Source organism: Mustela lutreola, chromosome 9 (assembly GCF_030435805.1).
Source record: "Mustela lutreola isolate mMusLut2 chromosome 9, mMusLut2.pri, whole genome shotgun sequence".
NCBI lineage: Eukaryota > Metazoa > Chordata > Mammalia > Carnivora > Mustelidae > Mustela > Mustela lutreola.
In genome coordinates, this window is record NC_081298.1 from 90,503,719 (window position 1) to 90,530,117 (window position 26,399).

The window sequence follows — 26,399 nt, forward strand, 5'->3', positions numbered from 1 at the left end:
TGCATGTGTGGCCATAAAACAATACACTGTATCTATTTCTCAGCCAGCTTGCTAAAACAAAAACAAAACAAAACAAAAAAATGATGAAGCAACATGGATAATCTTCTCCAACTCCATGTCAAAATCTGAGAATTTCATTTAAGTTTAGAGATCCAGTGAAACCCGTTGCCTTTGAAATGCATTACAAAAGTCAACTGGGACCCTCAAGAAAACTCATTCTTGGACCTCAAGAGTCATATTTAAACTGAGATGTTTCTCTTAAATCTATATATTAACATGTATCTTCTATATCAGATATATAAAAGTAAAAAATTTTTTACTCTCCACATGTGTGCACACACACATACACACACACAAACACAACATATAGAGCAAAAGTTTTTTCGTAATGCCAAGTATTTCCTATAGTAATCAAAATATCTCCCAAGTCTGGGTAACTGTTTTTATTTGCCTCTACTGGTAGTTTTCACATACAAAAACATACGCAAAATAAAATCGGCCACACACTCATTATTTGGATGCTTTCCATGACAAAGTTCAGAGGACACAAAGGGATTGGGCCTTATGATTGTATGAGGTTTACAGCCTAACTGGAGAGACTTTATGCTTTTACTTACATGTATGACTATGTCTCTATCTCCCAGAGTGTCTTTGTTTTAGACAATCATAAATATGCACTGAATCCAGAGGTCGGTGCCAAGCATTTCCTTATTCTTCCCATGGAACCCAAGGTAAAGCCTACTACAGTAAGGCAGTTTGTGTCTCTTACCCCTGGAATAGTTGAAGTGAGGTGAGAGATATCAAGGGAGGGAGAAGAAAAGTATACATGCAAGGTCAAATATGGTTGATACCCTAAGTACATACGAGAGATATCACTGGGAAACTTAGTAAACCTTCTGAGAGGCTATGGGACTTCAGATTTGAGGAAAGTTGAGAGATAAATGCGGGGAGGGAACATGCCAGCAGGGGGGTGCTTCTGAACAGGGCTTAGCAGGAACACTATTGATCTAGTATGTGCCTTTATGAAGAAGGTATTAACTACAGTAATGTGATGGGCAGCAAAGATGGAAGCAGGAAAAACATGGAGGGCAAGCTATAGAGAAGTATTCGTGAGCAGATCAGAAAAGGATGGGTTGTCATGTCACACCAAGGGTGACTTTGACTTTATAGGCATTAAAGAATCTGAGAGGAAAGACATAAACAAAGTAATGGTGTAAGAAGACGAGATGGCAGGGTATATTTGAGGAGAGAATTTCATCTGGGAAACTACTGTAACAGACCCGATGAGAAGTAACAAGGACTCAAACAAAAATCAGGCCAGCAGGAATCTAAAGGAAGGGATGCCTGTGAGCAGGGAAACCAAGGAAAAAGCCCTGTTTTGGCTATGACTGTACCTGAAGGAGAAGGAATAGCCAAATAAAGATGTCAAGCTTTTCAATTTCAGTGTCTGGCCAGAAACAGCAACGGAGGCCCAGATGGGTTAAATCACTCATGTTTAATCAATGGCAGGGTAACACTTAACTATTTGAAATCTCAGCTCAGCCTTTCTTCTAGTACATCATGCTACTTCATGCATGTTTCATACAAAGTGTTTTGAGTCTTCGCATTATTCCATATCATAATAACTCTAAAACCATGTGGCACATCTTATAACAATAGCAAAAATAAAGCAGATTTTTTCTAGCTCTCAAGTTTGAATTGAAACGAGTAGCTTTTTAAATTTTTATTTTTCAAATCCTAGTATGATTATTCATAATGTCATAATTATGGATTTTTTTTTCTCAACAGAAACTGTGTGGTGCCTCATTCCCCGGACAGAGTAATCTCTTCTAAGTTCCTATTCTTCATTGAATCTAAAGGTTCTTTAGAGCAGGGTTCCTCAACCTTGCCATTATTGACACTTTGAGCCAGATAATTCTTTGTTGTATGTCTTCACCTATATACTGTAGAACATGTAGCAACATCCCTGACCTCTACCCACTGATGCTGATAGCAGTCCCCACTCTAGTTATTACAATAAAAAATGTTTCCAAAGTCATTCCTAGTCAAGAACCACTGCCTTTGAGATATTTTTTTAAAGACTTGTATTAATGAAGATATTTCCATTTAACAATCCTTCTATTGAGAAAACCAAGTTTTGCTCCAGTAAGGTGGTGTTCTTACATCTGGAGAGACGTGCGGAAAGTCGGGAAGATAAGACTCAATCACCAGCTATCAAGTCCACCTCTGAGTTCCCTTTAATGGGATGTCACTACATCAGGAATGAAATGAAAGGTTATTTGCTTACAGATAGGACCCAAAGGCCTTCTGTGGTCTTTAAGAAACATATGACAACAAACTGCTTTCCATGAACTCACTTTTCACTTAAAATCAAGTGTCTTTTTAGCTGTTTAGAAAGGATCTTGTCTCTTGGAACAACGACAACAAAAATTGCAACCACCTCCAGCTAATTTCAATGTCTGAGTCATAAGTCTCCCAAAGGTGACTCATAGTGGAGGACAGAGCTGAGCTCCCTGTCACTAAGGTCCCTGAGTATATAAAGCAAGACCAGGGAAATGGCCCTTTACTCAAGAAGGATGTGGCTATTACTACTACATACCGATCTACCCCGAACAGGCAGGCTTGGGAGAGAGTAAAATAACCAATAAGAGATAATGTGCCATCAACATCAAACTCTATAACTTCATCTTTCAGATTCATCAGGAACTGAGTAAAGAAAAAGGGACCTGTTACGTTTAATCCTAAACTGACAAGACATTTGTATTTATGTGGCGAGAAGTTACATGTGCCAAACAGGCTCCTGTCTTTCTTAAGTAAAAGCTTTGTGTCAGCTCTTCTGTTGACTCGCTCGCAGGCTGCTTTCTGGTCTCACTTGCTTTCCTATATATTTATATTGAAAGAATACATTCTCAGCAGCTTTTAGGCCCTTAAATGCATTTCAAGAGGAGACCAAGCCCAATCACTGTTACTTAATTAACACAATTGTGAAGACTTCAATCTAGCTACACAATAGCTTTCCTGACCTTGCAGAAGGAGGCACGACTTCATTATTGAGTATATTGTTTCCTATAAACATATAAAACCCCTACAATAACAATCCCATCAGCCGAAATGAAGTTATCTGAGAACAGAATTAAACTCTAAATGACCTTTTGCTCTACTCCGTAGCCCCCTATTAATAATTTCTAATCTAATCAGTGTGGATAAATGTACTAAGGCTGGTCATGCCAGGCACTGGGCCAGCCCGGCCAATTGCCGTCCATCTGATTCATTCCAGTCCAGAGCTCGTCTGGAAAAGACGCATCCCTCGCTGAGAGGCCACTGCCTGATTTCCTCTTTTGTTATCTTTTAGCAGCAAAGTCATGTCCTTGTAACTGATAGACACGTTTCTTTGTAAATAACCCTGGAGTGACTGATAGAGCTTTTGCCAGACAAAGGCAGCAAATAGCAAGGCATTACTCATGCCAAGCCAGAGAACACTGTGTCACGGCTGACAAATTTATGGGAGATATGAGCTCACCTTTTGCACAAATATATACTTTCCTGGCAAATTCATCACATGCTTTAATGGCCCCATACTGCATTTGTCAGCTGTCTGTCCCTGTGCCTTGTTGCCTTTGGTTTCCTGTCAAGGATTGTTTGTTGAAATCATCTAGCAGCCCCATTCTTCAGCAGTAAGACCCAAGAAAGATCAATGATGACACCTGTATTGATAATATTTTACATTCAACTATTTCGCTGATAAATCATTTTAACAATGCTGATATGTTTATTGAGTGTCTGCTGGCATCACAATTACATGGAAAGTGATACCAACTTAAATCTTTGCTTTGTTGGTCTGGATTTTCTTTCTCTCTTTTCATTTTCCCATAGTTAAATATGCCATGGAACAGGTTTGACTTCCCCATCTCAATAGAGAGCATGTGAAAACAGAGGAGGTGACCTTGCACTTCCACAAATTGGTTTGTTTTTTTTTAAAAAAGGAAAGAAATGGCAGCCTTATGGCTATCCTTGGTCAAGGGAGTAGTCATTAGAAGGAGAAGCTCTTAGGGCTCTGGTAATGATCTGTTTCTTGACCTCCCTGTTGGGTACAAAAATGCATTAGTTTATGAAAACTCTTTGGGCTTTTTCTCTTCAATATGTTCTTTTTTGGTTACATTGTACTTTACTAGAAAGTTGCACGTATTGCATGGAGCACTGGGTGTTACACGTACACAATGAATCTTGGAACACTACATCAGGAACTAATGATGTACCGTATGGTGACTAAAAAAATAAAATAAAATAAAATAAAAAGTTGCACAAAAAATAGCAAACATACCGCTTATATACATGCACACACATACTATACATATGCAGGCTCAGATTCAGTATTCCCTACCTTGAAACTCTATATCACTTATAATCCCTTCAGTTTCTTCCTATAAATATCATATGTCAAACATGGAAAATATGTCTGACAAGCATTTTAGAAGTGATCATTTCACTACTACCCCTTAACCTCAACAGAATTTCAAAGTAAACCTTAGGGTTCTCAAATTCTTTAGCCTTTACCTTCTCTGTAGGAAACTTTCATCATGAACTCCAGGGTCTTTGTGAGGAAACAGAGACTGAGGCATCAATAAGAAGAGATCAAATTCTTCCTTGATTTCCCATTTGAATTACCTTTGATTCAAATCACATGCTCAATCCATGTCTATGAAACATTCAGATAAAAAACAAACATCCAAACAGAAAGGGGAAAAGTCAACTACTTAAACTGACTAACTTATTATTGGAAACATGTGGATGTATGGGCTTTCCAGAAGTCCTCCACAAGTCACTTTCTTGTCATTGGCCAAAGTTGCATCATATAGCTCCTCCTCCTTCAAGGCAGTCTGGGAAAGAGACTGGTCAGCCTCTTCAGTCTCTACATAAGACGTAAGTAATGAGATGGCATGTGGGAATGAATTCTGAATTGGCCAACTCATAGTTCTAGCTAGACGAGCAAAAGCCGGAGCAAGCTGTAGGTGAAATGAGTAGATAGGGAATGTCCAGGGAAGAATTTTTTAATTAGTGGTTTCAGCTTTGGATGTTCATTGTAATCACCTGGATATCACCCACAGAGATTCTAATTTAATTGGGTTTAGGTGTGCCCCCCTTCCCACACTCTCCCTACAATCAGGATCTTTAAAATTTCCCTTAAGTGATTCCAATGTTCAGCCAAGGTTGAGTGAGAGCTTCTGGCTTATGCAGATAACTATAAAGACCTGTATGTCCAAAGAAAATAGCAAAAATATTAAATGAATCATCCGCCATTATTTTTGTGGATTTGAAGTTGAAGATTAAACAAAGATTTCAAAAAAGTGCTTATAGCTAGAAAAAGAGTAAGAATCTGGAAAAAAAAACACCCTGATTTTACAAACACTCGAGTGATAAATGGATATTAGAACATGAAGAAGTTTATTTTTGAAAGTGGTATATTAATGAATTAACACTCAATTTAATACTTGGAACTATTAGCATAAAAGGTAGGCAGTCTTATTTCTATGATTAATGGAAAACTCTGTCACTGTTATATATTTACATCTTAGCTCACCACTTCGTAGCTGTGGTCTTGTGCAAACTACAGACTTCTCTGAAAACCTCAGTTTTCCCACTTACAGAATGGGGGAAATGATTGAACCTAACTCAAAAGGCTTGTTTTGAGGAGTTACTGAGATGAACTGAATGAAGCACTTAGTTCATGTCTGGCATATAGTAACAGCTCAATACCATCATTGTTTTGGGGAATCCAATCAGCATGCTCATTTACAAGCATTAGTGTTACCAAGAAAGAATTAGGAGGAATCGGATTTGAAAAACACTGAGGTGACAAATAACTCTTTCATAATGAGATCTGACCACCTACTATTCAACTACCTGGAAGCAAGATATTTTAGAATAGATACAAAATGCTGCTGGAGGGACTTAGGTTAAATATGACGAAAATAGTTAACCATGAAGGTAACAAAACATGACAATGCATTGCTATAGGACACAACGGCCTCTCCTCCTAAGAAGGTCTGCTATAGTAGGAGATGTTTTCATCTTTCTAGAATAGTATAGGTCATGAGCACGGTGAGTAAGTTAACTCTCAATATCCTTTTAGCTTTATGACTTAACAGTTGCTACCCAAAAATATAAACTCAAGGGGATGAAATTCAGATTTTAGTTTAGAAGTGATGTTATTGAGACCACTGGTTTGTTTGTGAAATGCCACAGCAAAATTTGCATTTCCTTTACAACAAGAAAGGTCTTGGCCTGAGTAGAGACAGAAAACTTACCCTGAAAAGCTGTACCCTCAAGAACTGGTGGGCAGAATGGGTGCCACAGCAGTCAGGTTGTAGGTCCAGGACCCTGGCTCTTCCTTTCCATCAGGTTGCAGTGCAGTTAGGCCCACACCATCCCAGGTGATTTGGGGTTTTGTTCCCTCACTTCAGGTACTCTTTAAATAAGAGAACTTGTCCGTCTCTATTATGTCTGGCAGAGAGTAGATACTCAATAAATATTTGTTGAATGAGCCTGATCATTCTGATGAAAAGAGACTCCTTTGTTCTTTTGGGCCACTGGGTTTACCATTTACTAAATGGTCTGTGGCTTCCTGGTCTGACAAATTTACGGCACCTGTTTATGTCTTTCTCACCCACAGGTTTCAACCGAATACCTGTGGCTATACTTACAAAAGGTGGCCAGGAGGACCCATCCATTTTGGCAAGTACCTCTGGTCTGAAAGGTACAAATCAGAACTTTCACCACATTCCATCTGGCACTCACTGGTCGTGCCAACACCTCAGAAGCCATGCTTGGGCCATTTATTACCACGTGGACACACACAGACCACTATGGAAAATGGAATTTTCCTGAATGACCTGCCTATATGTGTAGACAGCGATGGTCACCTTTTCCCCATATATTGGTTGTGCTGACTTCAATGTGGTTCCTATTACGCTGTTATTTTCCTTTAAAAGTAAAATTTCTTTTGGAAGGCTGGAAATTTCTGAAATGATTTCACATCTACTCTTTGCCCTCACCTTCCACAGAGCTGCTCATAATGTGAATATTAATCAGTACATAGCAAAAGGAAAAAAATCCTTATTATTATTGTTATTACTATTCATTTCCTTAGAATCCCAAGGAATTCCTCACACAATCTAGAGTAAACCATTAGGATGAAATAATTATTTTCAATGTGATTGTTCCTGTGAAGGTATGGATTGAGAGATCTTGCTCTGTCTTTCCTGGAAATGGGTGCTAGACTCTAAGAACAGTGACTTTTCCTCCAACCACAGAAATTACCACTTTTATGTAATCAGCAGTGGGAGTAAATCTGTTAAACTTTTGTCATTTCTCTCTACTACATTTTTGTAGGTCTTCACCAGCAAAGTTGGGATTTCTTCGTCATTTTCAGCAGATTTTTTTTTCTAGCATTAATGAGGAAAAACTGAGGAGTTTTCTGATGGTATTCCCAAGTGACAAAAATATATACCCAAGACCTCACACTACAGAAGGAAGAAACAGAAAATAATTATTTCATTATAACTCCTGCCTCAAAAATACCAGGTACTTAACATAACATTACAAACATTACATCCCATGTTAGTTATCTTTCTTACGTGTGAATCTTATCTCCTCATATAATAAGCTCCCTGAGGAGAAAGAGACCACCATTTATTGAGAACAAGCCACAGCCCACTATGTACTGTATTCTACATATTACCAACAGCACTGTGAGGTCATTAGAGATGAGGAAAGTGTGGGAGGTTTGAGTCATTCTTCCAAATGCACCAAGTAATGTTTCCCACCCTCTGCCCCCAACCCTGTGCTTGAGATTGTCCAGGCACTCTGAAGTTTTACTAAGCAACACAGACCAGCATTGATAATTTTCATCAAGAGATTACTACTCTGAGCCTAGTATTACCAGAATGTCTGTTACTGCAGCACTCCTGAGAACTCTGCAGTCACCTTTGACCTTGCAAACTGCTTTAGCTTTAAATATCAACATTGGCTCAGGTTTCCATCCCATTTATTTTGAGAAAACTAGTGTCCTCCACACCATCCCAATATTCATTAGTCATTTTAGCCCAAAGTTTATTGAATGTCTCTGGGTGCCCAGCATTCTACCTCTCTGAGAGAGAGTGCCAAACAAGCCAGAGTAAGTCCCTTCCCCCATCAAGCTTACATGCCACTGGAGCTGTTAGTTACCAATTGTGGTGTAAGAAATTACCCCCATTACCCCCAAACTTAGTAACTCTGAACAACACTCATGTATCAGCTCATAGTTTCTAAGGGTTAGCTGGGGGCCTGACTCAGGGTATGGATTAGCTGGGGGCCTCTGACTCAGGGTCATAAAGTTACAAAGCGTCAACTGGAGCTTGTAGCCTTCTCAAGGCCCAGCTGGAAGACAATGTGGTTCCAGGCTCATTCATGTGGCAGTTTATAGGTCTAGGTCCTTGCTGGCTGCCGACAGACAGTGAAGGAGAGAGAGGGTAAGAGAAGGCACAATGGAAGTCACAGTCCTTTTGGAACCTAATCCCATCACTTTTGCTGAATTATAGTCATTAGAAAGAAATTACTAGGTCCAGCTCCAGCTGAAAGTCAAGATAGTAGGAATTTGCATAAGAGCATAAACCAGAAGACAGGGATCATTGAGGCTGCCAAGCACAGAGAGGCAGATAAGAAGTATACAAATAAATAAAAACTGAAGGCGATGAAAAGTGCGATGAAGAAAAATGAAGCAGGAAAAGGAAGTCAGGGGTTGAGGAAGAAGCATGGTCAAAGGATCATACATGGGTGACATAAAAGCTAAGATCTTGAAGATATTTGGGAACCAGCTATGCCAGAATCTGGACAAAGAGCATAGCAGGCAGAGGGGACATAACAATGTATATAACCCTGAGATAGTATGGGTCTTCACATGTTGGACAAGTGACAAGGAGGCCAGTGTGGGCAAATCAGGAGGGAGGTGGAGGGTATAAGAGACAAGGCCAGAGGGGCAGCCATGAGCCAGGGCACATGGGGTCATTTTGACCAAAGCAGAGAATTTGGACTTTATTCTAAAAAGAATGGGAAATCATCATGATCTGAGTTATAGTACTTCACCAGCTTTATTGAGGTATGATTGACAAATGAAAATCTTGTATATGTTTTTGATATATGTATACATTGTGAATTTATTATTGTGATTGGCTAACTCACATATCCATCACCTCACCTGACACAGCTACAATTTATTTCTGTCTGTGTTAGGGAACTTGAGCTCTACTCTCTTAGTAAATTTCAAGTATATAATAGATTATTATTAACTATACTTACCATGATTTATACTAGGTTTACATCACATATTCCTCTTATAATGGGAAGTTTGTATATTTTTATCAGCATCTCCCCATGTCTCCCAGCTCCCAGCCCTGCAATACCATCATTCTACTCTCTGTTACTCTAAGTTCAACATTTTTAGATTTCACATATAATTGAGAACATGTAGTATTTGTCTTTTTGTGGCCAGTTTACTTAGCATAATCCCCTCAAGGTCCATCCACATCATCTCAAATGGCAATATTTCCTTCTTTTTTAAGGCTGAATACTATTCCATTGTGTAATATACACCACGTTTTCTTTGTCCGTTGATCCTTAGACAGACATTCAGATTGTTTCCATATCTTGGCTACTGCCAGTAATGCTTTAATCAACAGGGGCATGCAGATACCTCCCAGAGATACCAATTTCATTTCTTTTGGATACAAACCCACGAATGAGATTGCTGGACCAAGAGAAGTTCAATTCTTAATTTTTTTTAAAGAAACATAGATAGTATTTTCCATAATAGCTGTATCTTTTTACAGTCTCATCAGCAGTGTATAAAGGTTCCCTTTTCTCTGCATCTTTACCAACATTTGTTACCTTTTCACTTTTTGATAGCAGCCAGCCTAATGGGTGTGAGGTGATATCTCACTGCGGTTTTAATTTGTATTTCCCTGATGATTAGCGATGTTGAACACATTTACATACACCTGTTGGTCATCTGAATGTCTTCTTTGCAAAAATATCTAGTCAGGCTTTTTGCTAATTTAAAAAAATTAGGTTATTTATTGGTTTTGCTATTGAGTTATATGAGTTCTATAGTGAGTTTATATTGCATTGTATTTGGGGTATTAATCCCTTGTCAGATACACGGTATGCAAATATTTTCTCCCATTCTGAAGAATTTTTTTCTTTTTTGCATTTTGTTGATGGTTTCCTTTGCTGTGCAGACTTTTTAGTTTGACATAGTCCCACTTCTTTATTTTTGCTTTCATTTCCTGTGCTTTCAGTGTCAAATGCCAAAAAAAAAAATTAAAAATTAAAAAAAACATAAATCACTGCCAAGATGCTTGTTGTCAAGTACTGGTAAGGAAATTTTCCCTCTGTTTTCTTCCAGGAGTTTTATAGTTTCAGGTCTTACCTTTAATTCTTTAATTCATTTTGAGTTGATTTTTTTCTTTATGGTGTAAGATAAGGGTCCAGTTTCATTCTTTTGCATGTGGATATCCATTTTTTGGCACCATTTATTAGAGACTATCCTTTGCCCATTGCATATTCTTAGTGCTTTTGTTGAAGATTAGTTGAGCAAGATTGCTCCAGCTATTCAGGATCTTTTGTAGTTTCATATGAATTCCAGGATTGTTTGTTTGTTTGTTTTCTATTTCAGAGAAAACATCACTGGAATTTTGATAGAGATTGCTTTGGGTAGATCTTCACAATATTAACTTCACCACAATATTAACTCTTCTGATCCATGAACACGGGATATCTTTCTATTTATTTGTGGGCTTTTTTTCCTGTTTCTTTCCTCAACATTTTATAGTTTCCAGTGTACAGATCTTTCACTTCCTTGATTAAATTATTCCTAAGTATTTTATTTTTTTGATGCTATTATAAAAGGAATTGTTTTCTTAATTCTTTTTTGGGTAGTCTGTTGTTGGTGTACAGAAATGCCACTGACTTTTATGTGTTGTTTTTGTATCCTGCAACTTTTCTGAATTCATTCATTAGTTCTAATAGTTTTTTGGGTGAAGTCCTTAGGGTTTTCTGCAAAGAGAAAATTTTACTTCATTTTCAATTTGGATATCTTTTATTTTATTTTTCTCCCTTAACTAATTGCTGTGGTTGGTCTTCCAGTACCATGTGGAGTAGAGGTGGTAAGAGTGGGTCACTCTTAATAATGTTGAATATTTTTTTTTTTTTATTTTTTATTTTTTATAAACATATATTTTTTATATACATATATTTTTATCCCCAGGTCTGTGAATCACCAGGTTTACACACTTCACAGCACTCACCAAATCACATACCCTCCCCAATGTCCATAATCCCACCCCCTTCTCCCCAACCCCCTCCCCCCGGCAACCCTCAGTTTGTTTTGTGAGATTAAGAGTCACTTATGGTTTGTCTCCCTCCCAATCCCATCTTGTTTCATTTATTCTTCTACCCACTTAAGCCTCCATGTTGCATCACCACTTCCTCATATCAGGGAGATCATATGATAGTTGTCTTTCTCTGCTTGACTTATTTCGCTAAGCATGATACGCTCTAGTTCCATCCATGTTGTTGCAAATGGCAAGATTTCATTTCTTTTGATGGCTGCATAGTATTCCATTGTGTATATATACCACATCTTCTTGATCCATTCATCTGTTGATGGACATCTAGGTTCTTTCCATAGTTTGGCTATTGTGGACATTGCTGCTATAAACATTCGGGTGCATGTGTCCCTTTGGATCACTACATTTGTATCTTTAGGGTAAATACCCAATAGTGCAATTGCTGGGTCATAGGGCAGTTCTATTTTCAACATTTTGAGGAACCTCCATGCTGTTTTCCAGAGTGGCTGCACCAGCTTGCATTCCCACCAACAGTGTAGGAGGGTTCCCCTTTCTCCGCATCCTCGCCAGCATCTGTCATTTCCTGACTTGTTGATTTTAGCCATTCTGACTGGTGTGAGGTGATATCTCATTGTGGTTTTGATTTGTATTTCCCTGATGCCAAGTGATATGGAGCACTTTTTCATGTGTCTGTTGGCCATCTGGATGTCTTCTTTGCAGAAATGTCTGTTCATGTCTTCTGCCCATTTCTTGATTGGATTATTTGTTCTTTGGGTGTTGAGTTTGCTAAGTTCTTTATAGATTCTGGACACTAGTCCTTTATCTGATATGTCGTTTGCAAATATCTTCTCCCATTCTGTCAGTTGTCTTTTGATTTTGTTAACTGTTTCCTTTGCTGTGCAAAAGCTTTTGATCTTGATGAAATCCCAGTAGTTCATTTTTTCCCTTGCTTCCCTTGCCTTTTGCGTTGTTCCTAGGAAGATGTTGCTGCGGCAGAGGTCGAAGAGGTTGCTGCCCGTGTTCTCCTCAAGGATTTTGATGGATTCCTTTCGTACATTGAGGTCCTTCATCCATTTTGAGTCTATTTTTGTGTGTGGTGTAAGGAAATGGTCCAATTTCATTTTTCTGCATGTGGCTGTCCAATTTTCCCAGCACCATTTATTGAAAAGGCTGTCTTTTTTCCATTGGACATTCTTTCCTGCTTTGTCGAAGATTAGTTGACCATAGAGTTGAGGGTCTATTTCTGGGCTCTCTATTCTGTTCCATTGATCTATGTGTCTGTTTTTGTGCCAGTACCATGCTGTCTTGATGATGACAGCTTTGTAATAGAGCTTGAAGTCCTATTCTCCTGAAACTGTTCCAAAAAATAGAAATGGAAGGAAAACTTCCAAACTCATTTTATGAGGCCAGCATCACCTTGATCCCAAAACCAGACAAGGATCCCACCAAAAAAGAGAGCTATAGACCGATATCCTTGATGAACACAGATGCGAAAATACTCAACAAAATACTAGCCAATCGGATTCAACAGTACATTAAAAAGATTATTCACCACGACCAAGTGGGATTTATTCCAGGGCTGCAAGGTTGGTTCAACATCCGCAAATCAGTCAATGTGATACAACACATCAATAAAAGTAAGAACAAGAACCATATGATACTCTCAATAGATGCTGAAAAAGCATTTGACAAAGTACAACATCCCTTCCTGATCAAAACTCTTCAAAGTGTAGGGATAGAGGGCACATACCTCAATATCATCAAAGCCATCTATGAAAAACCCACCGCAAATATCATTCTCAATGGAGAAAAACTGAAAGCTTTTCCGCTAAGGTCAGGAACACGGCAGGGATGTCCATTATCACCACTGCTATTCAACATCGTACTAGAGGTCCTAGCCTCAGCAATCAGACAACAAAAGGAAATTAAAGGCATCCAAATCGGCAAAGAAGAAGTCAAATTATCACTCTTCGCAGATGATATGATACTATATGTGGAAAACCCAAAAGACTCCACTCCAAAACTGCTAGAACTTATACAGGAATTCAGTAAAGTGTCAGGATATAAAATCAATGCACAGAAATCAGTTGCATTTCTCTACACCAACAGCAAGACAGAAGAAAGAGATATTAAGGAGTCAATCCCATTTACAATTGCATCCAAAACCATAAGATACCTAGGAATAAACCTAACCAAAGAGACACAGAATCTATACTCAGAAAACTATAAAGTACTCATGAAAGAAATTGAGGAAGACACAAAGAAATGGAAAAATGTTCCATGCTCCTGGATTGGAAGAATAAATATTGTGAAAATGTCTATGCTACCTAAAGCAATCTACACATTTAATGCAATTCCTATCAAAGTACCATCCATCTTTTTCAAAGAAATGGAACAAATAATTCTAAAATTTATATGGAACCAGAAAAGACCTCGAATAGCCAAAGGGATATTGAAAAAGAAAGCCAACGTTGGTGGCATCACAATTCCGGACTTCAAGCTCTATTGAATATTTTATTTTATTTATTTTTTTAAATTTTTTTATTTTTTATAAACATGTATTTTTATCCCCAGGGGTACAGGTCTGTGAATCAGCACTCACCAAAGCATATACCCTCCCCAATGTCCATAACCCCACCCCCCCCTTCTCCCAACCCCCCTCCCCCCAGCAACCCTCAGTTTGTTTTGTGAGATTAAGAGTCACTTATGGTTTGTCTCCCTCCCAATCCCATCTTGTTTCATTATTTGGAGGCTAGGGATCAAAAAGAATTCCCTCAACTACATTTCAAGTATAGTTTGATTTGGTGATATTACTAACAAGTATCTATCTATTCAAATAATTAAATATGACACTTTTATTAGATAAATAAATACAGATCTTCTCTGAAAAGAATACACAGAAACCGTTTAATTTTAAAATTCCCTATCTATTCAACTTAACAGGCTATCAAGTAAAAAGGGTTTTATTACTAATGTTAAAAAAAAAAAAAAGAGTGGGTCACTCTTCTGAGTTGAGTGTTACCTTGTTCTTGATCTTAGAGGTAAAGCCTTCAGCTTTTCACCGTTGATTATGATGCCAGGAGTGAGCCTGTTGTATATTTTATTATGTTGAGGACATTGCTTTTATATGTATTTTTTAAAGATTTTATTTATTTATTTTACAGACAGAGATCACAAGTAGGCAGAGAGGCAGGCAGAGAGAGAGGAAGGGAAGCAGGATCCCTGCTGAGCAAAGAGCCCGATGCGGGACTCGATCCCAGGACCCTGAGATCACAACCTATGCGGAAGGCAGCGGCTTAACCCACTGAACCACGCAGGCACCCATTGCTTTTATATTTAAATCATTGAGAGTAGTTATCATAAAAGAATACCGCATTGTGACAAATGCTTTCTCTGTACTTGTTGAGATAACTACATGGTTTCTTCATTCTATTAATATGGTGTACTACATTTATCAATGTGCATATGTTGAACCATCTTTATATCCCAAGGATAAGTCCCAGTTGATCATGGTATATAATCCATTTACTGTGATGCTGAAAATTACATTTTTAAAAGTTCCCCCAATTGCTGGTATTTTGTTGAGGATTTTTGTAACTATATTCATTAGTGATAGTGGCCTATAGTTCATTTGTTTCTTTGTTTTTATAGTGTCCATACCTTCTGTTCTGTCTTTGAAGGGAAATTCCCAAGACTTATATGTCTTCTTTCAATCCTGCAAAGCCATTCTTGTACTAAGACCCTCCCAAGGGAAGTTTCCTGAATTGTTCAAGTTTTTGTGTCTTCTCCCAATCCTGCAGAGTTGGATTTCTGTATGTGCTCATGAACGATCTATAAAGACTTGCACTTACTGTTTGCAGGGTTGCACTTGAGGAAACAACCTTGCGAGGTGGGTGAATCATGCAGAGAATAAGGGGTGACTGTGAACCAGTTGAGAGAGGTCCACAGGAGCTGAGTCCCAAGCAGCTGTGAGGAACTTCCCAATGGCATCCACAAAGCAGGTTAGTAATATCTGTAACCCTTTGATGAGTTCTGAGTCCTGGGTGCTTTGTTCCCTGTGTCTCCCTACCTTTAGAAGTGCCCATCACTTAAGTATTCTGAGTGGGGCAAGAAAAAACTGGGTCTCTTGAGCAGACTCTTGCCTGGCTGGGGAATATGGGCATTCATTTACTGTGCTCTGGCTTTCCTCTGTGGGAGAAATCAGAGGCTGTGGGAGTTTCTGTTGGCACGAAACTGTGGTGCTTTGGGGAAGGGGCAGCATGGATAAAGTAAAACTTTATCTTTTCCATTATATTTTCTTCTTACCATCCTCAATGCATCTATTCTTGGATTTTTTTTTTTCTCTAGTTCTTCCTCTAGACTACTGGACTCCCACAATAGTACTCTCATCTGTAGGTGGTTGTCAAAATGAATGTTTTAGAAAACTCTTATTTCACCACCTGCTAATTTACATTTTTAAAAGTTCCCCCAATTGCTGTTATAGAGCATAGACTGTAACAGGGCAAGAGGGAGAACAGCAACACCAGCTGAGAGATTATTTTAGTGGGGCCTATGAGATACATGGCAGCTCTGACATGAGTAGAGAAGTCTCAGGGGCTTAGCTGTCTCTTAATTTCCTCCTCCTCTAGATTCTGCTTCACCTGAATACTGACTCTCTACCAAGAGAGTCCATCTCCTATGACAATCTTTTCATGAGCCTAGGTGGATCCTGATGTGGAATGCAGCCCCATATCCTTCTAATTCTTTTACCAAGCAATCACCAACATAAGGAGCTATGTGTGGCTGACTCTACTTAAGTCCAGTGGTACCTCATGGGGCTTATGTTCTAGCACTGGACAGTGCAGCAAAATTTAAAATGTAATATCAAATTGCTGTTCTGAAAAGCCCTACCCATTAACCCCTACCAGCCCCAATATCCAACATGTTGTCTTACCACTCTCTCTTCTTTGATCTCCTTGAAGTTCAATGCTTCCAGATTTTGTGTCCCTCATTTCCTCTTTCAGGCCACTCACACTAACATTCCACATCTTTTTACCGAAGAGCAATTTGGCAACTCCTTCATTTTGCTTCCTTCCTTTAGATCCTGATTTGAGGCTTAACTTTTCACAGCCCAAATACCTCTATTAAGGTGTTTTGCCAAACAATATCAATAGCCACTGTATTTTCTGAAGCAGGAGACTTGGATGTTTTTACACTTCTCTGACACTTAGTTGGAAAGTTAGTAAACAAAGGGGAGATGGCCTGGAAAGGACGTCAGAAGCGGATTCAGAGCATGAACCACCCCTTAAAGATGAAAAAGGTGATGAAAGAAGCTATATGCAAAACAGCTAAAGCAATAATGTTTCCTTGCCAATATGTATTTTCAGTTTTTAATGTTATTACCCAGGGAACACAAATGCCCCTATGGATGTGAAAGTCATTATAATTCCACCTCTCCCATCCCCCAACCTCCATACCCTTTGGCAGCCTCATACATTCTAGTCACTGTAAACTCAATTTTCTAGAAAATTTCAAGAAAACTAGTTTACTACCCTCTTCAACCATTTATATTCATTTTGGCTTATTGTATTAAGAGTCTAGGTACCTTTGAGTGTTCAGACTCTGTTAACAATGTCACAGTTCAGAAATGTAAGAATGATTGTGGAAAAATTAATTTCTGATTCATGTAGCAATAGAGTGAGGCATGTTGACTCGAGTATTAGTTTTTCCAAGAACTTTTGCTGCCAGATTGTATTTACAGAATGTCATCATTTTCCAAAACATTATCGTTTCTTTTTTCAGATCATGCCTTCTGACTAGAGCAGGTTATTTGGGGAGGGCTTATACATAATGATAGCCTGAATCCCTTCACTTATAAAATTGCATAGTGCTTGGCTCATTAATGGCTGTTGAAAATGCTAGTCTAGTAAAACCATGAAAAGAGTTTTTATCTGGGGTATTTAATTGCTGAAACCAAACTGGACCTGTTCCCCAACATTATTTGAGATAAGCAATCAATCCTGGTGCTAGGTGTTCCTCAAGGCAGATGTTGGGAAGGCACTATTCTAACTGGACATAATTTGGTATTACAACATTAACATCTTAGGGTTCTGCTTCACTCCCTGAACTTGGAGAAGCCATCAACTTGTTTATTCAACTCAATTTGGGCAATGGATAAATTCCATTGAGGGCACAGACTCAATTCCAAATGACAATAACAAGTACATAATATAATCCTAATATAAAGGATTTAAGCATCTGTCAATGCCCCAGTGAGGACACGGGACTTTCAAGGTTAAGTATTTGGCAAAGTTGTGAGCTGGAAATAAAAGACTAAATGAATGCCAGGGAAACACCTCTTCATAATTACAAATCTTACAGCTATCTGTGTTGTTTTGTTCTCCGACCTAGGTCCTGGTTTGAGACCTCGTGGAAGAAATACGTGTAGAAGAACACAGACATAAAGCTGCTGATTTACCTAAGATCTATTCCTATAGTCTGAGGTTGAGCAGAGTCAGGTTTCAGGGGATATTAGAGTGTTGTGGTCCAGACTGGACTTCAATTTCCCCTTGATAATTATGCATTCATGTGTGTGTGTGTGCATGCGTACATGTGTTTGAAGACTTCACAAATTATATCCAATAACGAGGCTGATTATCAGAATCACTTAAGGAGCTTTTAAAAATACAGATGCCCAAACTTACCCACCCTGAGACCCAGGAATCTGTACTTGTAAAACAGGTGTTCATCCAAGTGACTGATTATTAATTCTGGTTAGAACCACTGTTCTAATATCCATTCCTCACCCCACTCTCACCACTTCTCTGCTGGCTCTCTTTTAGGTGCTCCTCTTTCCATGGGCAATCATTATTCTTCTAGCTTCTGAAATTTTGCAATAACCAGATAGGTGTATAGCCAGGTAAACTAATGTTCTATAGTTCCTGGGGAATCCTCAACTGCAAACTGGTCAAGCACTGCCCAATGATCCAATGAAAGGATTACAAATCTTTATTGGAACGGATTCTTTTTTTTTTTTTTTTTTTAAAGAAGATTTATTTATTTGTTTGAGAGAGAGGGAGAGCAGTGGGAGGGGCAGAAGGAGAGGAAGAGAGAATCCTCAAGCAGACTTTCTGGTGAGTGTGGAGCCCAACATGGGGCTCAGGCTCACGATCCTGAGATCATGGCTTGAGCCAAATCAAGAACTGGATGCTCAACCAACGGAGCCACCTAGGTACCCTTTTGTGAACTGATTCTGAGGCAAATACAGAGGCAGAGTTTGGGGCAATGTCCTAAATGCTGTTAGTGGTTCCAGCATCTTGAAACAAACCAATTTTTGATTTTTGAGGTAAAGTCTGACAAAGAATTGTTTCCTTGTTTAAAGAAGACAAAGGACTTAAAATGCATTACAAACACTTTAAAGTACATGTTCTTACAAAGCTTCATGAGCTAACTCTAAATGTTAGCTATAAATGAATCAGAAACATATGGTTGCAACTTTTCTCTACATACAAAATAGACTAAAAATTCAGGGGAAAGGAGCTAGAGACAAACGTGGAGTTAATTTTCCAAAGGCCTAGCTGCTGGGCAGTGGTTTAGAACACTTTCTGAAAACTCTAAGTTACCAGGTTTTATCAACTCTTTTTAGCTTAGCTATCAGAATTTACAGATATCTAAGAAGAATCAGAGTCAAATGAAAGTCTCAAACAAATTCTAACCAGAAGTAGTTTTCAAACTACAATCTAATTATTAAAAACTTGCTGAGGACAGAATGTAAAAAAGATGGAGACATACTCAAAAAAATGCAAAGCTGGGCATCCATTAACTTTCAAGCATTTTTTAATAAAAAGAGAGTACTACAAATTGAATGATAGTTGAACAAATCAATTGTTGCTGAAGAATTTTTCCCTAATTAAGTCCTGATGGCTTTACAATGCAGTAAAGAATGTATTGGGCTTTTGACAACTCTTTCCATTCCCAGTGAAAGGGGAAGACAGCCCAGAAAATCACTTAGGAAGACCCGGACAACAGATGGTACAGCAGAATTGAACAATGATCTCAATAAGTGAGGCCTCAGAGACAAAATGATGCATTCTGCAGCTGGATATCATAAAACTTAGGTACCAGTGGTGCACTGCTATGAACACTAAACCTATATTCTTTTAAAGCCACAAGCCAGTGTGTATGACCAGTCAAAGCCCTATCACTTGCCGGACAAAACTGTGGGAAACTTCTGGGGTTTGCAAGGAAACAAAGCTCCCTAGGTTTTCTACAGTATGACTATTACCTTAAGCAAGTCAAAATCCCTCTGTCTCAATTCCCTATGTAGGGGTGGCAACACCATCTATTCCATGTATCTCATACAAAGATCCAAAATGAAAAAAGAAATTGCTTTTAAGTGTAAAAATGGTATAGTCAAATAAGCTCGTATTCTGTAAAAAAGAATGGACACATTTTAGCGCTTACATTTTTAACCCAGTGTGCTGCATTAAAGATGCTGCAAATTCTTTGACCCTCCTCCAATTGAGAAGAAGCTTCTGTAGCTTTTCCTCTTGGAACTGGACAGACTTTGTGACTGCCTGACTGATAGAAAATGGTGGAAGTAACACGGCTCATTTCCAGGTCCAAGATGTTAGGGATGGATTCTAATTTCTGTCACTTGAAATACTCTTAGAACCCAGTCTCCATACAGTTAGGAAACTCAAGCAGCGCCACAATGAAACCTATACGGAGAGAAGCATGGGCCTCTAGCTAGCAGCCTAGCTAAATGCTAACACAGCTTGATAGCCATGTGACTGAGCCATCTAGAAGAGAATCTTCCAATTTCTAATTGAGATGTCCCAACCGATACCACTGACCTCTACCCAAATTGCTGACTCATGAGTAAAATAAATGGTGTTAGTTTTTTTTTTAAAGTCACTAAATTTTAAAGTGATTGTTATTCAATAATAGATAACCAGAATATCCACTATATTGTATAATAATAACACATTATAATATTATTTATGTATAATGATTATATAATTTTTATATAATAACTATTATCAACAAAAAGAATACTTTCACTTACTGGACATTAACTATGTTCCAGGGACTATTTTATGTGCTTTACCCACATACTTTTAATAATTTTAACTATGTATTTGTTTATTTATCTATTCCTTGTCTATCTTACCCAATAGACTATCAGAAGTGATTATGTCTTATTCACCAGACTATAACAAGAGTCTATCACAATGTATAGCATATTAATAGACATGTTATAGTATCCTGCTATTAGGTTGCTTTTCTTTACTAAAATTTCATCAGTTTTTTTTTTTTTTTCCCCATCACAGAGGAATAATAAAAACCTTGAAAAGTACGGGGCCAAAAAGGAATTAGAATTAAAAGGAGTGCAGGCTCAATCCAACCACTTGGATGAACAAGATAATATTTACAAAGTTTTTGGAAAACAGAGCTATTAAGGCTGTGTCTAGGTAGGAACCAGTTGGTCAAATCCACCTTCATAGTTTGCTATCCAGTTTTTAATGACTGATCAGAACAGTCTAACCACTAACGCACATGGGTGGTATTGCTGGGGAGCTTACATTTCTGGCTACCAAATTCCGTAGCACTTCAAATAGAACACACCAGTCAAGTGATACTGTCTGGTCCTTCACCTGCATGCAGGTCCCAAAGGGAGAGCCAAGGGATGGGTATGATTTGTGCTAGACTCAAGGATAGGATGAGATTTGTCAGACAGGGGCCTGGCACTCATTATCACATTATTATTTCAGAAATTGATCAGAATGACTGGAGGTAGCAGTCTTCTCAAAAGTGTTACCACCACCTAGAGTGATTTAAATACCCTGGAAGGGACCACAGCTACACATTATTAATCAGCTTACCAGGCAGTTGGATGGGATAAAAAGTATGGAACAGCCAACACTGTCGAAAAGACCTGAAGTTGCTGGTGCCTGGGCTAGCACAGGGGCTAGGGGTGAAGCTGATATGGAAATAGATAGTTTAAACCATATAGGTTGAATAATGAATAAACAGAACTACACCTCAAATGGTGGATATTCAGGCTATACTGATAGTGGTCATATTGCATGCAAACCCATGTACCTTTAGGCCTTGGGAAATCAGAAGTCTAGGAGGACAAAGGAAGCAGTACACAGTGTCTGTTTTTGGAAGAAAGCATAACACATGTTGAAGCTGCTATCCCCTCACTCAAGTCACCAACTGACACGGTCATGATCATGTGTCCACAACTCCATCTGGCATATGTAAAGTGCCAAGAGTGTGCAGTACCAGTGACATGCAGGGATCCCACCCAATCCACGCCCTTCCAAAGGTCCCTAAAGGGCAACACTCGGAGCCTTGCTGCTCTCAGAATTTTGCCAAAAGAAGCATTCAGACGTTAATGCTGTTGGGGAACATGAATGAGCAAAGCCAAACACATAAAGGCAGCCTGCAGTAGAGGAAAGCCATAAGACTAGACTAGAAAAATCACTGTTCTGTCCATCACGTAGGAGGCGGCAATAAATGCTGTACTGAGGACTAGGTTACAACAGGAAGAATATAGTAACTAGTTAAGGTCGGAGGCTTATTTTCCTAGGTGACCTCCAGAGAACTGTTGAAAAAGGCAGCTAAAGATAGGCTGTGTATATAGTATATGTCAATTTTCATTATTTTGATAAATCCACATTGTGCAGCTGGTAGATCATAAATCTCTGGTTACATTGGGCTATTATTTAATTAGGCTAACCCTTAATGACTCATGGTATTTTGTCATTTTAATGATTCTTTATTTTTCTCACATCTAATTGGTAAATTACTGCTTATCAGAGTTTATAGGCTCCTTTTTTATTGTAGCATCTTCTAGCCGCTGTCCAAGGTGATGTGAACCCCAGGATATTGACTTTCCTAAGTCCTCAATGGAGGTTGTCATGGAAAATTGAGTTTTTGACAAATCAACAGCCCAAGTGCAATGCCTCTTCCAGGGTGTAACTTTAAGGAATTTGGGAACTGTCTTTAGTTTTGGCCTGAAATCACACTGCAGCTTGAGATCCTGTCATTTACTTTAAGCTCAAAAATATACATCTTAATACACTGCAGTATTTCTTGGACTTTGATGGTATCTGTGAGCATGGTGAAAAGGGTTTTCACCACCAGATTTGAAATGTTTGGCTTTTTTTTTTTTTTTTTTTTAAAGTCACAGACTTCTTTTGTCTAAAACAAGTTCAGGCAGTAGGAAGGAGTAAAAAAGGTTTAGATTTACTCACATGGTATTTTCTCAGAAGAGTCTCTTTTTAAAGAAGTAATTATTAAGCCATCTACATTGGACCCATGCAAATGAAAAGATCAGAGTTAATTAATCTTGTCCTGAATAAGAGAAGTGACGAATAGCAATGAAATATTTTGTGTTCCTCAAGGAATTTGCTTGCTTACTTATTTCTCAAGGGAGAGAGTTACTCTAAGAATATGGAAAATGCTTGGTGGAGAGGGCTAAGACTAGTGAATCATATATCCTGATTATCTTTCTTCAGCATGGTACAGGAAAAATAATGGGAGTTTTTGGAGTCACACAGACCTAGCTTCTAATTTCAGTTCTACCATACACTAGCTTCGGATAATTTATATAAACTCCTCGTGTGTAAAGCAGAGCTAATGGGGCCAATCTTTCCCACAACAATGGTAAGGTAGTCACCTGTTTCTCTGTGGGCCAGAGCTAATATGAAAAGAAGGTTCCTTTGAGAGTACAACTTGAACCCAAAGGGGTTTATTCAAGAACAATAGAAAACAAGTAGTATTTCTAATATAACCCTTTCACTTTATTTTATAAAGTACTTAGAGACTATGTCTGTATTCCAGACTGTTTTAATTTATTCAGATAAACAAAGCTAGATCAAATGATAATAATACAAAAATAATGATAATAATAACAATGGATATTATTCTGATGGAGGAGATTAGGAAAAAAATACTCTTTTGGTTAAATGATTTGAAGTTATTGGCTGGTTTCCTTTCTCACTATTCAGTTGATCTTTAAGGCATAATTAGACTTAACAACTAATGTTTTTGTCAAGCAAAACAATCAACAAGTATATTAATTAGGCACTGCTTACACTTTTACTGCAAATCTAATGATTTGTTGATTTTAAGTTAGATGTCTGTCTTCACTAAAGTCATTAATATTCTAAGTGAATGTGGGCTTGAAATTCCATAAGTATTTAGGAATTACACATATTTTGTTTTTTACTGTAAGACCTCTAGGCTATGAACATTTTCCTATTGCAGACCTCCAAAGCTACAAATAGAGCTCTTTAGGCATTTGTTAATAAATGACTTGCCTTCACAATTGAAAATGGAAATGAAACAAACACAGAAGTGCAAGGGATGGAACCATCAAGAACACCCTTTACATATCAACTTCTTTTTGCTGTTGGTACAGGCAATGTCCTCTGCAGCTAGCCACAAATTAGCATAGCCAGTATCTAAGGTATGATTGACATTCACTACTCAGTTTTCACTGGATACCAGAAGCTGCAGGAACCATCCCTTCCCAGGCTTCACCATTCAATGAGTACCACCATATTACCTTTATAACAATAGCACATATCTTAAGCCTCTGAGCCCTATGCAGAATCTCCCTTCCAAATGATTTTTTCTAGGAGTCCTGGTGGTGGTATAATGGTGACAAACACAGCTTTATTTGGATGCCCACTGCTTTTGTGATCTTTGGCTCTGTGGACCCCGGATGAACCCAGGACCACTGGCTGTAAATCTAGTGTTCTTCCCTTGGGCTTCTGACCTCTTGACACTTTCAACCACTGTACTGACAGGCAAGCTCCTTTAGCTCCTTCTGATCAGCTTTTTCATAGGACTTTCTCATAGCAGAATTGCCCAGATGTTATGAGGAGGGAGAAAGGGAATTGAGAGTGACAGGAGCTGATGAGGTGCACCTTCATTCCATACCTAGGACCCATGCTCTCTCTTCAGCTGTTTATGTTCATCACCTAGCCCTTGAAGCACCTGATGCTTCCTCTGGTAGAGAGAGTGCATCGCTGTTTTATCTCCTAAGCAGACTTCCTTAGCAACTACTAGAGCATTGGACAAGTCTGTGAACCCAATTAAAATACCTTCTAACAGGTACCACATGCAAGTCAAGGGTATACCAAGACATAAATATCATTGCTTCATAATATTTCTTGAAAGGACAGAAATTCCCAGAACATCTAGAGGACAGTAGGTCCTAAGTCTGACAGAGTTAGCATACAGCCTAACAGCCTGGATCTACCTCAACATGTTTAGTTCCTACGGGTTCCTGTCACCAATTTTATATTCCAGAAGATGGAACCAGCACAATATATCATACATACCTTCCAAGACCTGCCATAGTCAGGTCACACCTCACTTACTTATTCTGATCATCTTTTCTTGAGCAACTCACCACAGAGCACCCCTGTAACACCGGGATAGTCTTTCTACTTAGAATCTTTTCCTTCTCTACCAATTATTATATGACTCCTCTCTTTCTTTAAGTACTGATTTAAAATCCACTTTCTCTGTGAAACATTCTTAATTTGTCCAGCCCACATTCATCTTTCTCTTCTCTGTCCATGTATTTGGCATCAAAATCATAGAAACTCATTGTTCTAGAACCTCACATGCATTAGTGTTGGCTTTAGTTTTCTAGCAAAATTTTAAATCCACCAAGGGGAAGTTCCATGTCCTTCCTAAATATGCATTCTCATATCCACACAGTATTTGGCATGATATACTCTAGTGGTCCCAGAGGCACAACAGGAAGTCAGATTAAATGAAAAAAATATATATATTATCTGCCTGGTTGGCTCATTTGCTGGTATGTCTAAAGCTATAGTAGGTAGTACAGGTTATACAAAAGTGAAATATGATGTGGTCCCTGCCCTCAAAGAGCTCCCAATCTCATTGAGAAGTCAATAAACATGACATGAAATAATTTGACTATAGGGAGATGCTAAAATGCTTGGTACAGGTAGGTGTTGCTTTGACATCCAAGAAGGGGATAATAAAAGATTAACTGAAATTAACTGGGAATATATTATAGGGTTTGTGATTAGCCTAAAAAAGTAAAAAAGTTGAAGAGGCTGGGAAGATACTATCATAGTTATATTCATACAAAAACCTGTACACAAATGTTCACATAAGCTTTTTTCATAACAGCCCGAAGCTGGAAACAGTCCAGGTGTCCTTCAATGAGTGAACATTTAAATAAACTGTGTACGTGAAAAGCATGGAATAGTAGTCAGCAATAGAAATGAAAGAGCTATTGATACATATGACAACTTGGATGAATCTCCAGGGAATCATACATAATAAAAAGAAGCCAATCCTATTAGATTATATACTGTATGATTTCATTTACATAACACTTTCTAAATGGCAAAAACTTAGAAGTTGAGAACATAGTAGTAGTTACCAAGAGTTCAGAGAGGGAACAAGAGAGAGATGGGTATGGTTATAAGAGGGAAACTCAAGAATCCTTGTGGTAATGGAACAGTTCAGTATCTTGACTGTGGTGGGAGATACACAAACCTACAGAAGAGATAAAATTATATTGTATTAAATACACACACATGCACACAAATGAGTATAAGTAAAACTGGGGAAATTTGAATAAGATCTGTGGATTTTTATCCATGTCAGTATCCTGCTTGTGATACTGTACTACAGTTTTACAAAATGTTACCATTGGGGGTAACGAGATAAAGGGTACAAAGGATCTCTCTGTATTGTTTCTTACAAATGCATGTGAATCTACTATCTCTGATTTATAAGCTTCAATAGAAAATTTTTATTAAAAAAAGCAACTTATCATTTCAGATGATGGGGTACAGATGATGGTACAATCCAAGCAATGAAAACTTAGATCAGGTCCAAGACCAAATTTCAGAAGTCCTGATTCCACAAATATTTCTTGACTTGCTAAGCTACTTTGCCTCAATTTACAAGTCAAAAAATTATTAATAGAAAGTAGTATAATGTGATCAGGAAAAATTAAGACATTTAAACACT

The 26,399-nt window shown here is 38.3% G+C and overlaps 3 long non-coding RNA genes across 4 annotated transcripts in view; 2 read left to right on the forward strand and 1 right to left on the reverse strand.

Annotated features, from left to right (window-relative positions):
* LOC131840223 (uncharacterized) overlaps positions 1-6,500 on the reverse strand; it is a 200,362-nt gene extending 193,862 nt beyond the window's left edge. For both annotated transcript variants that reach the window (XR_009357280.1, XR_009357279.1), the window contains exon 1: positions 6,306-6,500. This is a non-coding gene — a long non-coding RNA (uncharacterized LOC131840223). The remainder of the gene's footprint in view (positions 1-6,305) is intronic.
* The window catches only part of LOC131840225 (uncharacterized), a 32,689-nt gene extending 25,815 nt beyond the window's left edge, over positions 1-6,874 (forward strand). The window contains exon 3 of the long non-coding RNA XR_009357284.1: positions 6,671-6,874. This is a non-coding gene — a long non-coding RNA (uncharacterized LOC131840225). The remainder of the gene's footprint in view (positions 1-6,670) is intronic.
* A 530-nt stretch (positions 6,875-7,404) lies between these two features.
* On the forward strand, positions 7,405-18,334 carry LOC131808147 (uncharacterized). Its single transcript, XR_009344695.1, has 3 exons — positions 7,405-7,581; positions 15,242-15,382; positions 17,772-18,334. It is a non-coding gene; the product is annotated as an uncharacterized LOC131808147 (long non-coding RNA).
* The last annotated feature ends 8,065 nt before the right edge of the window (positions 18,335-26,399 follow it).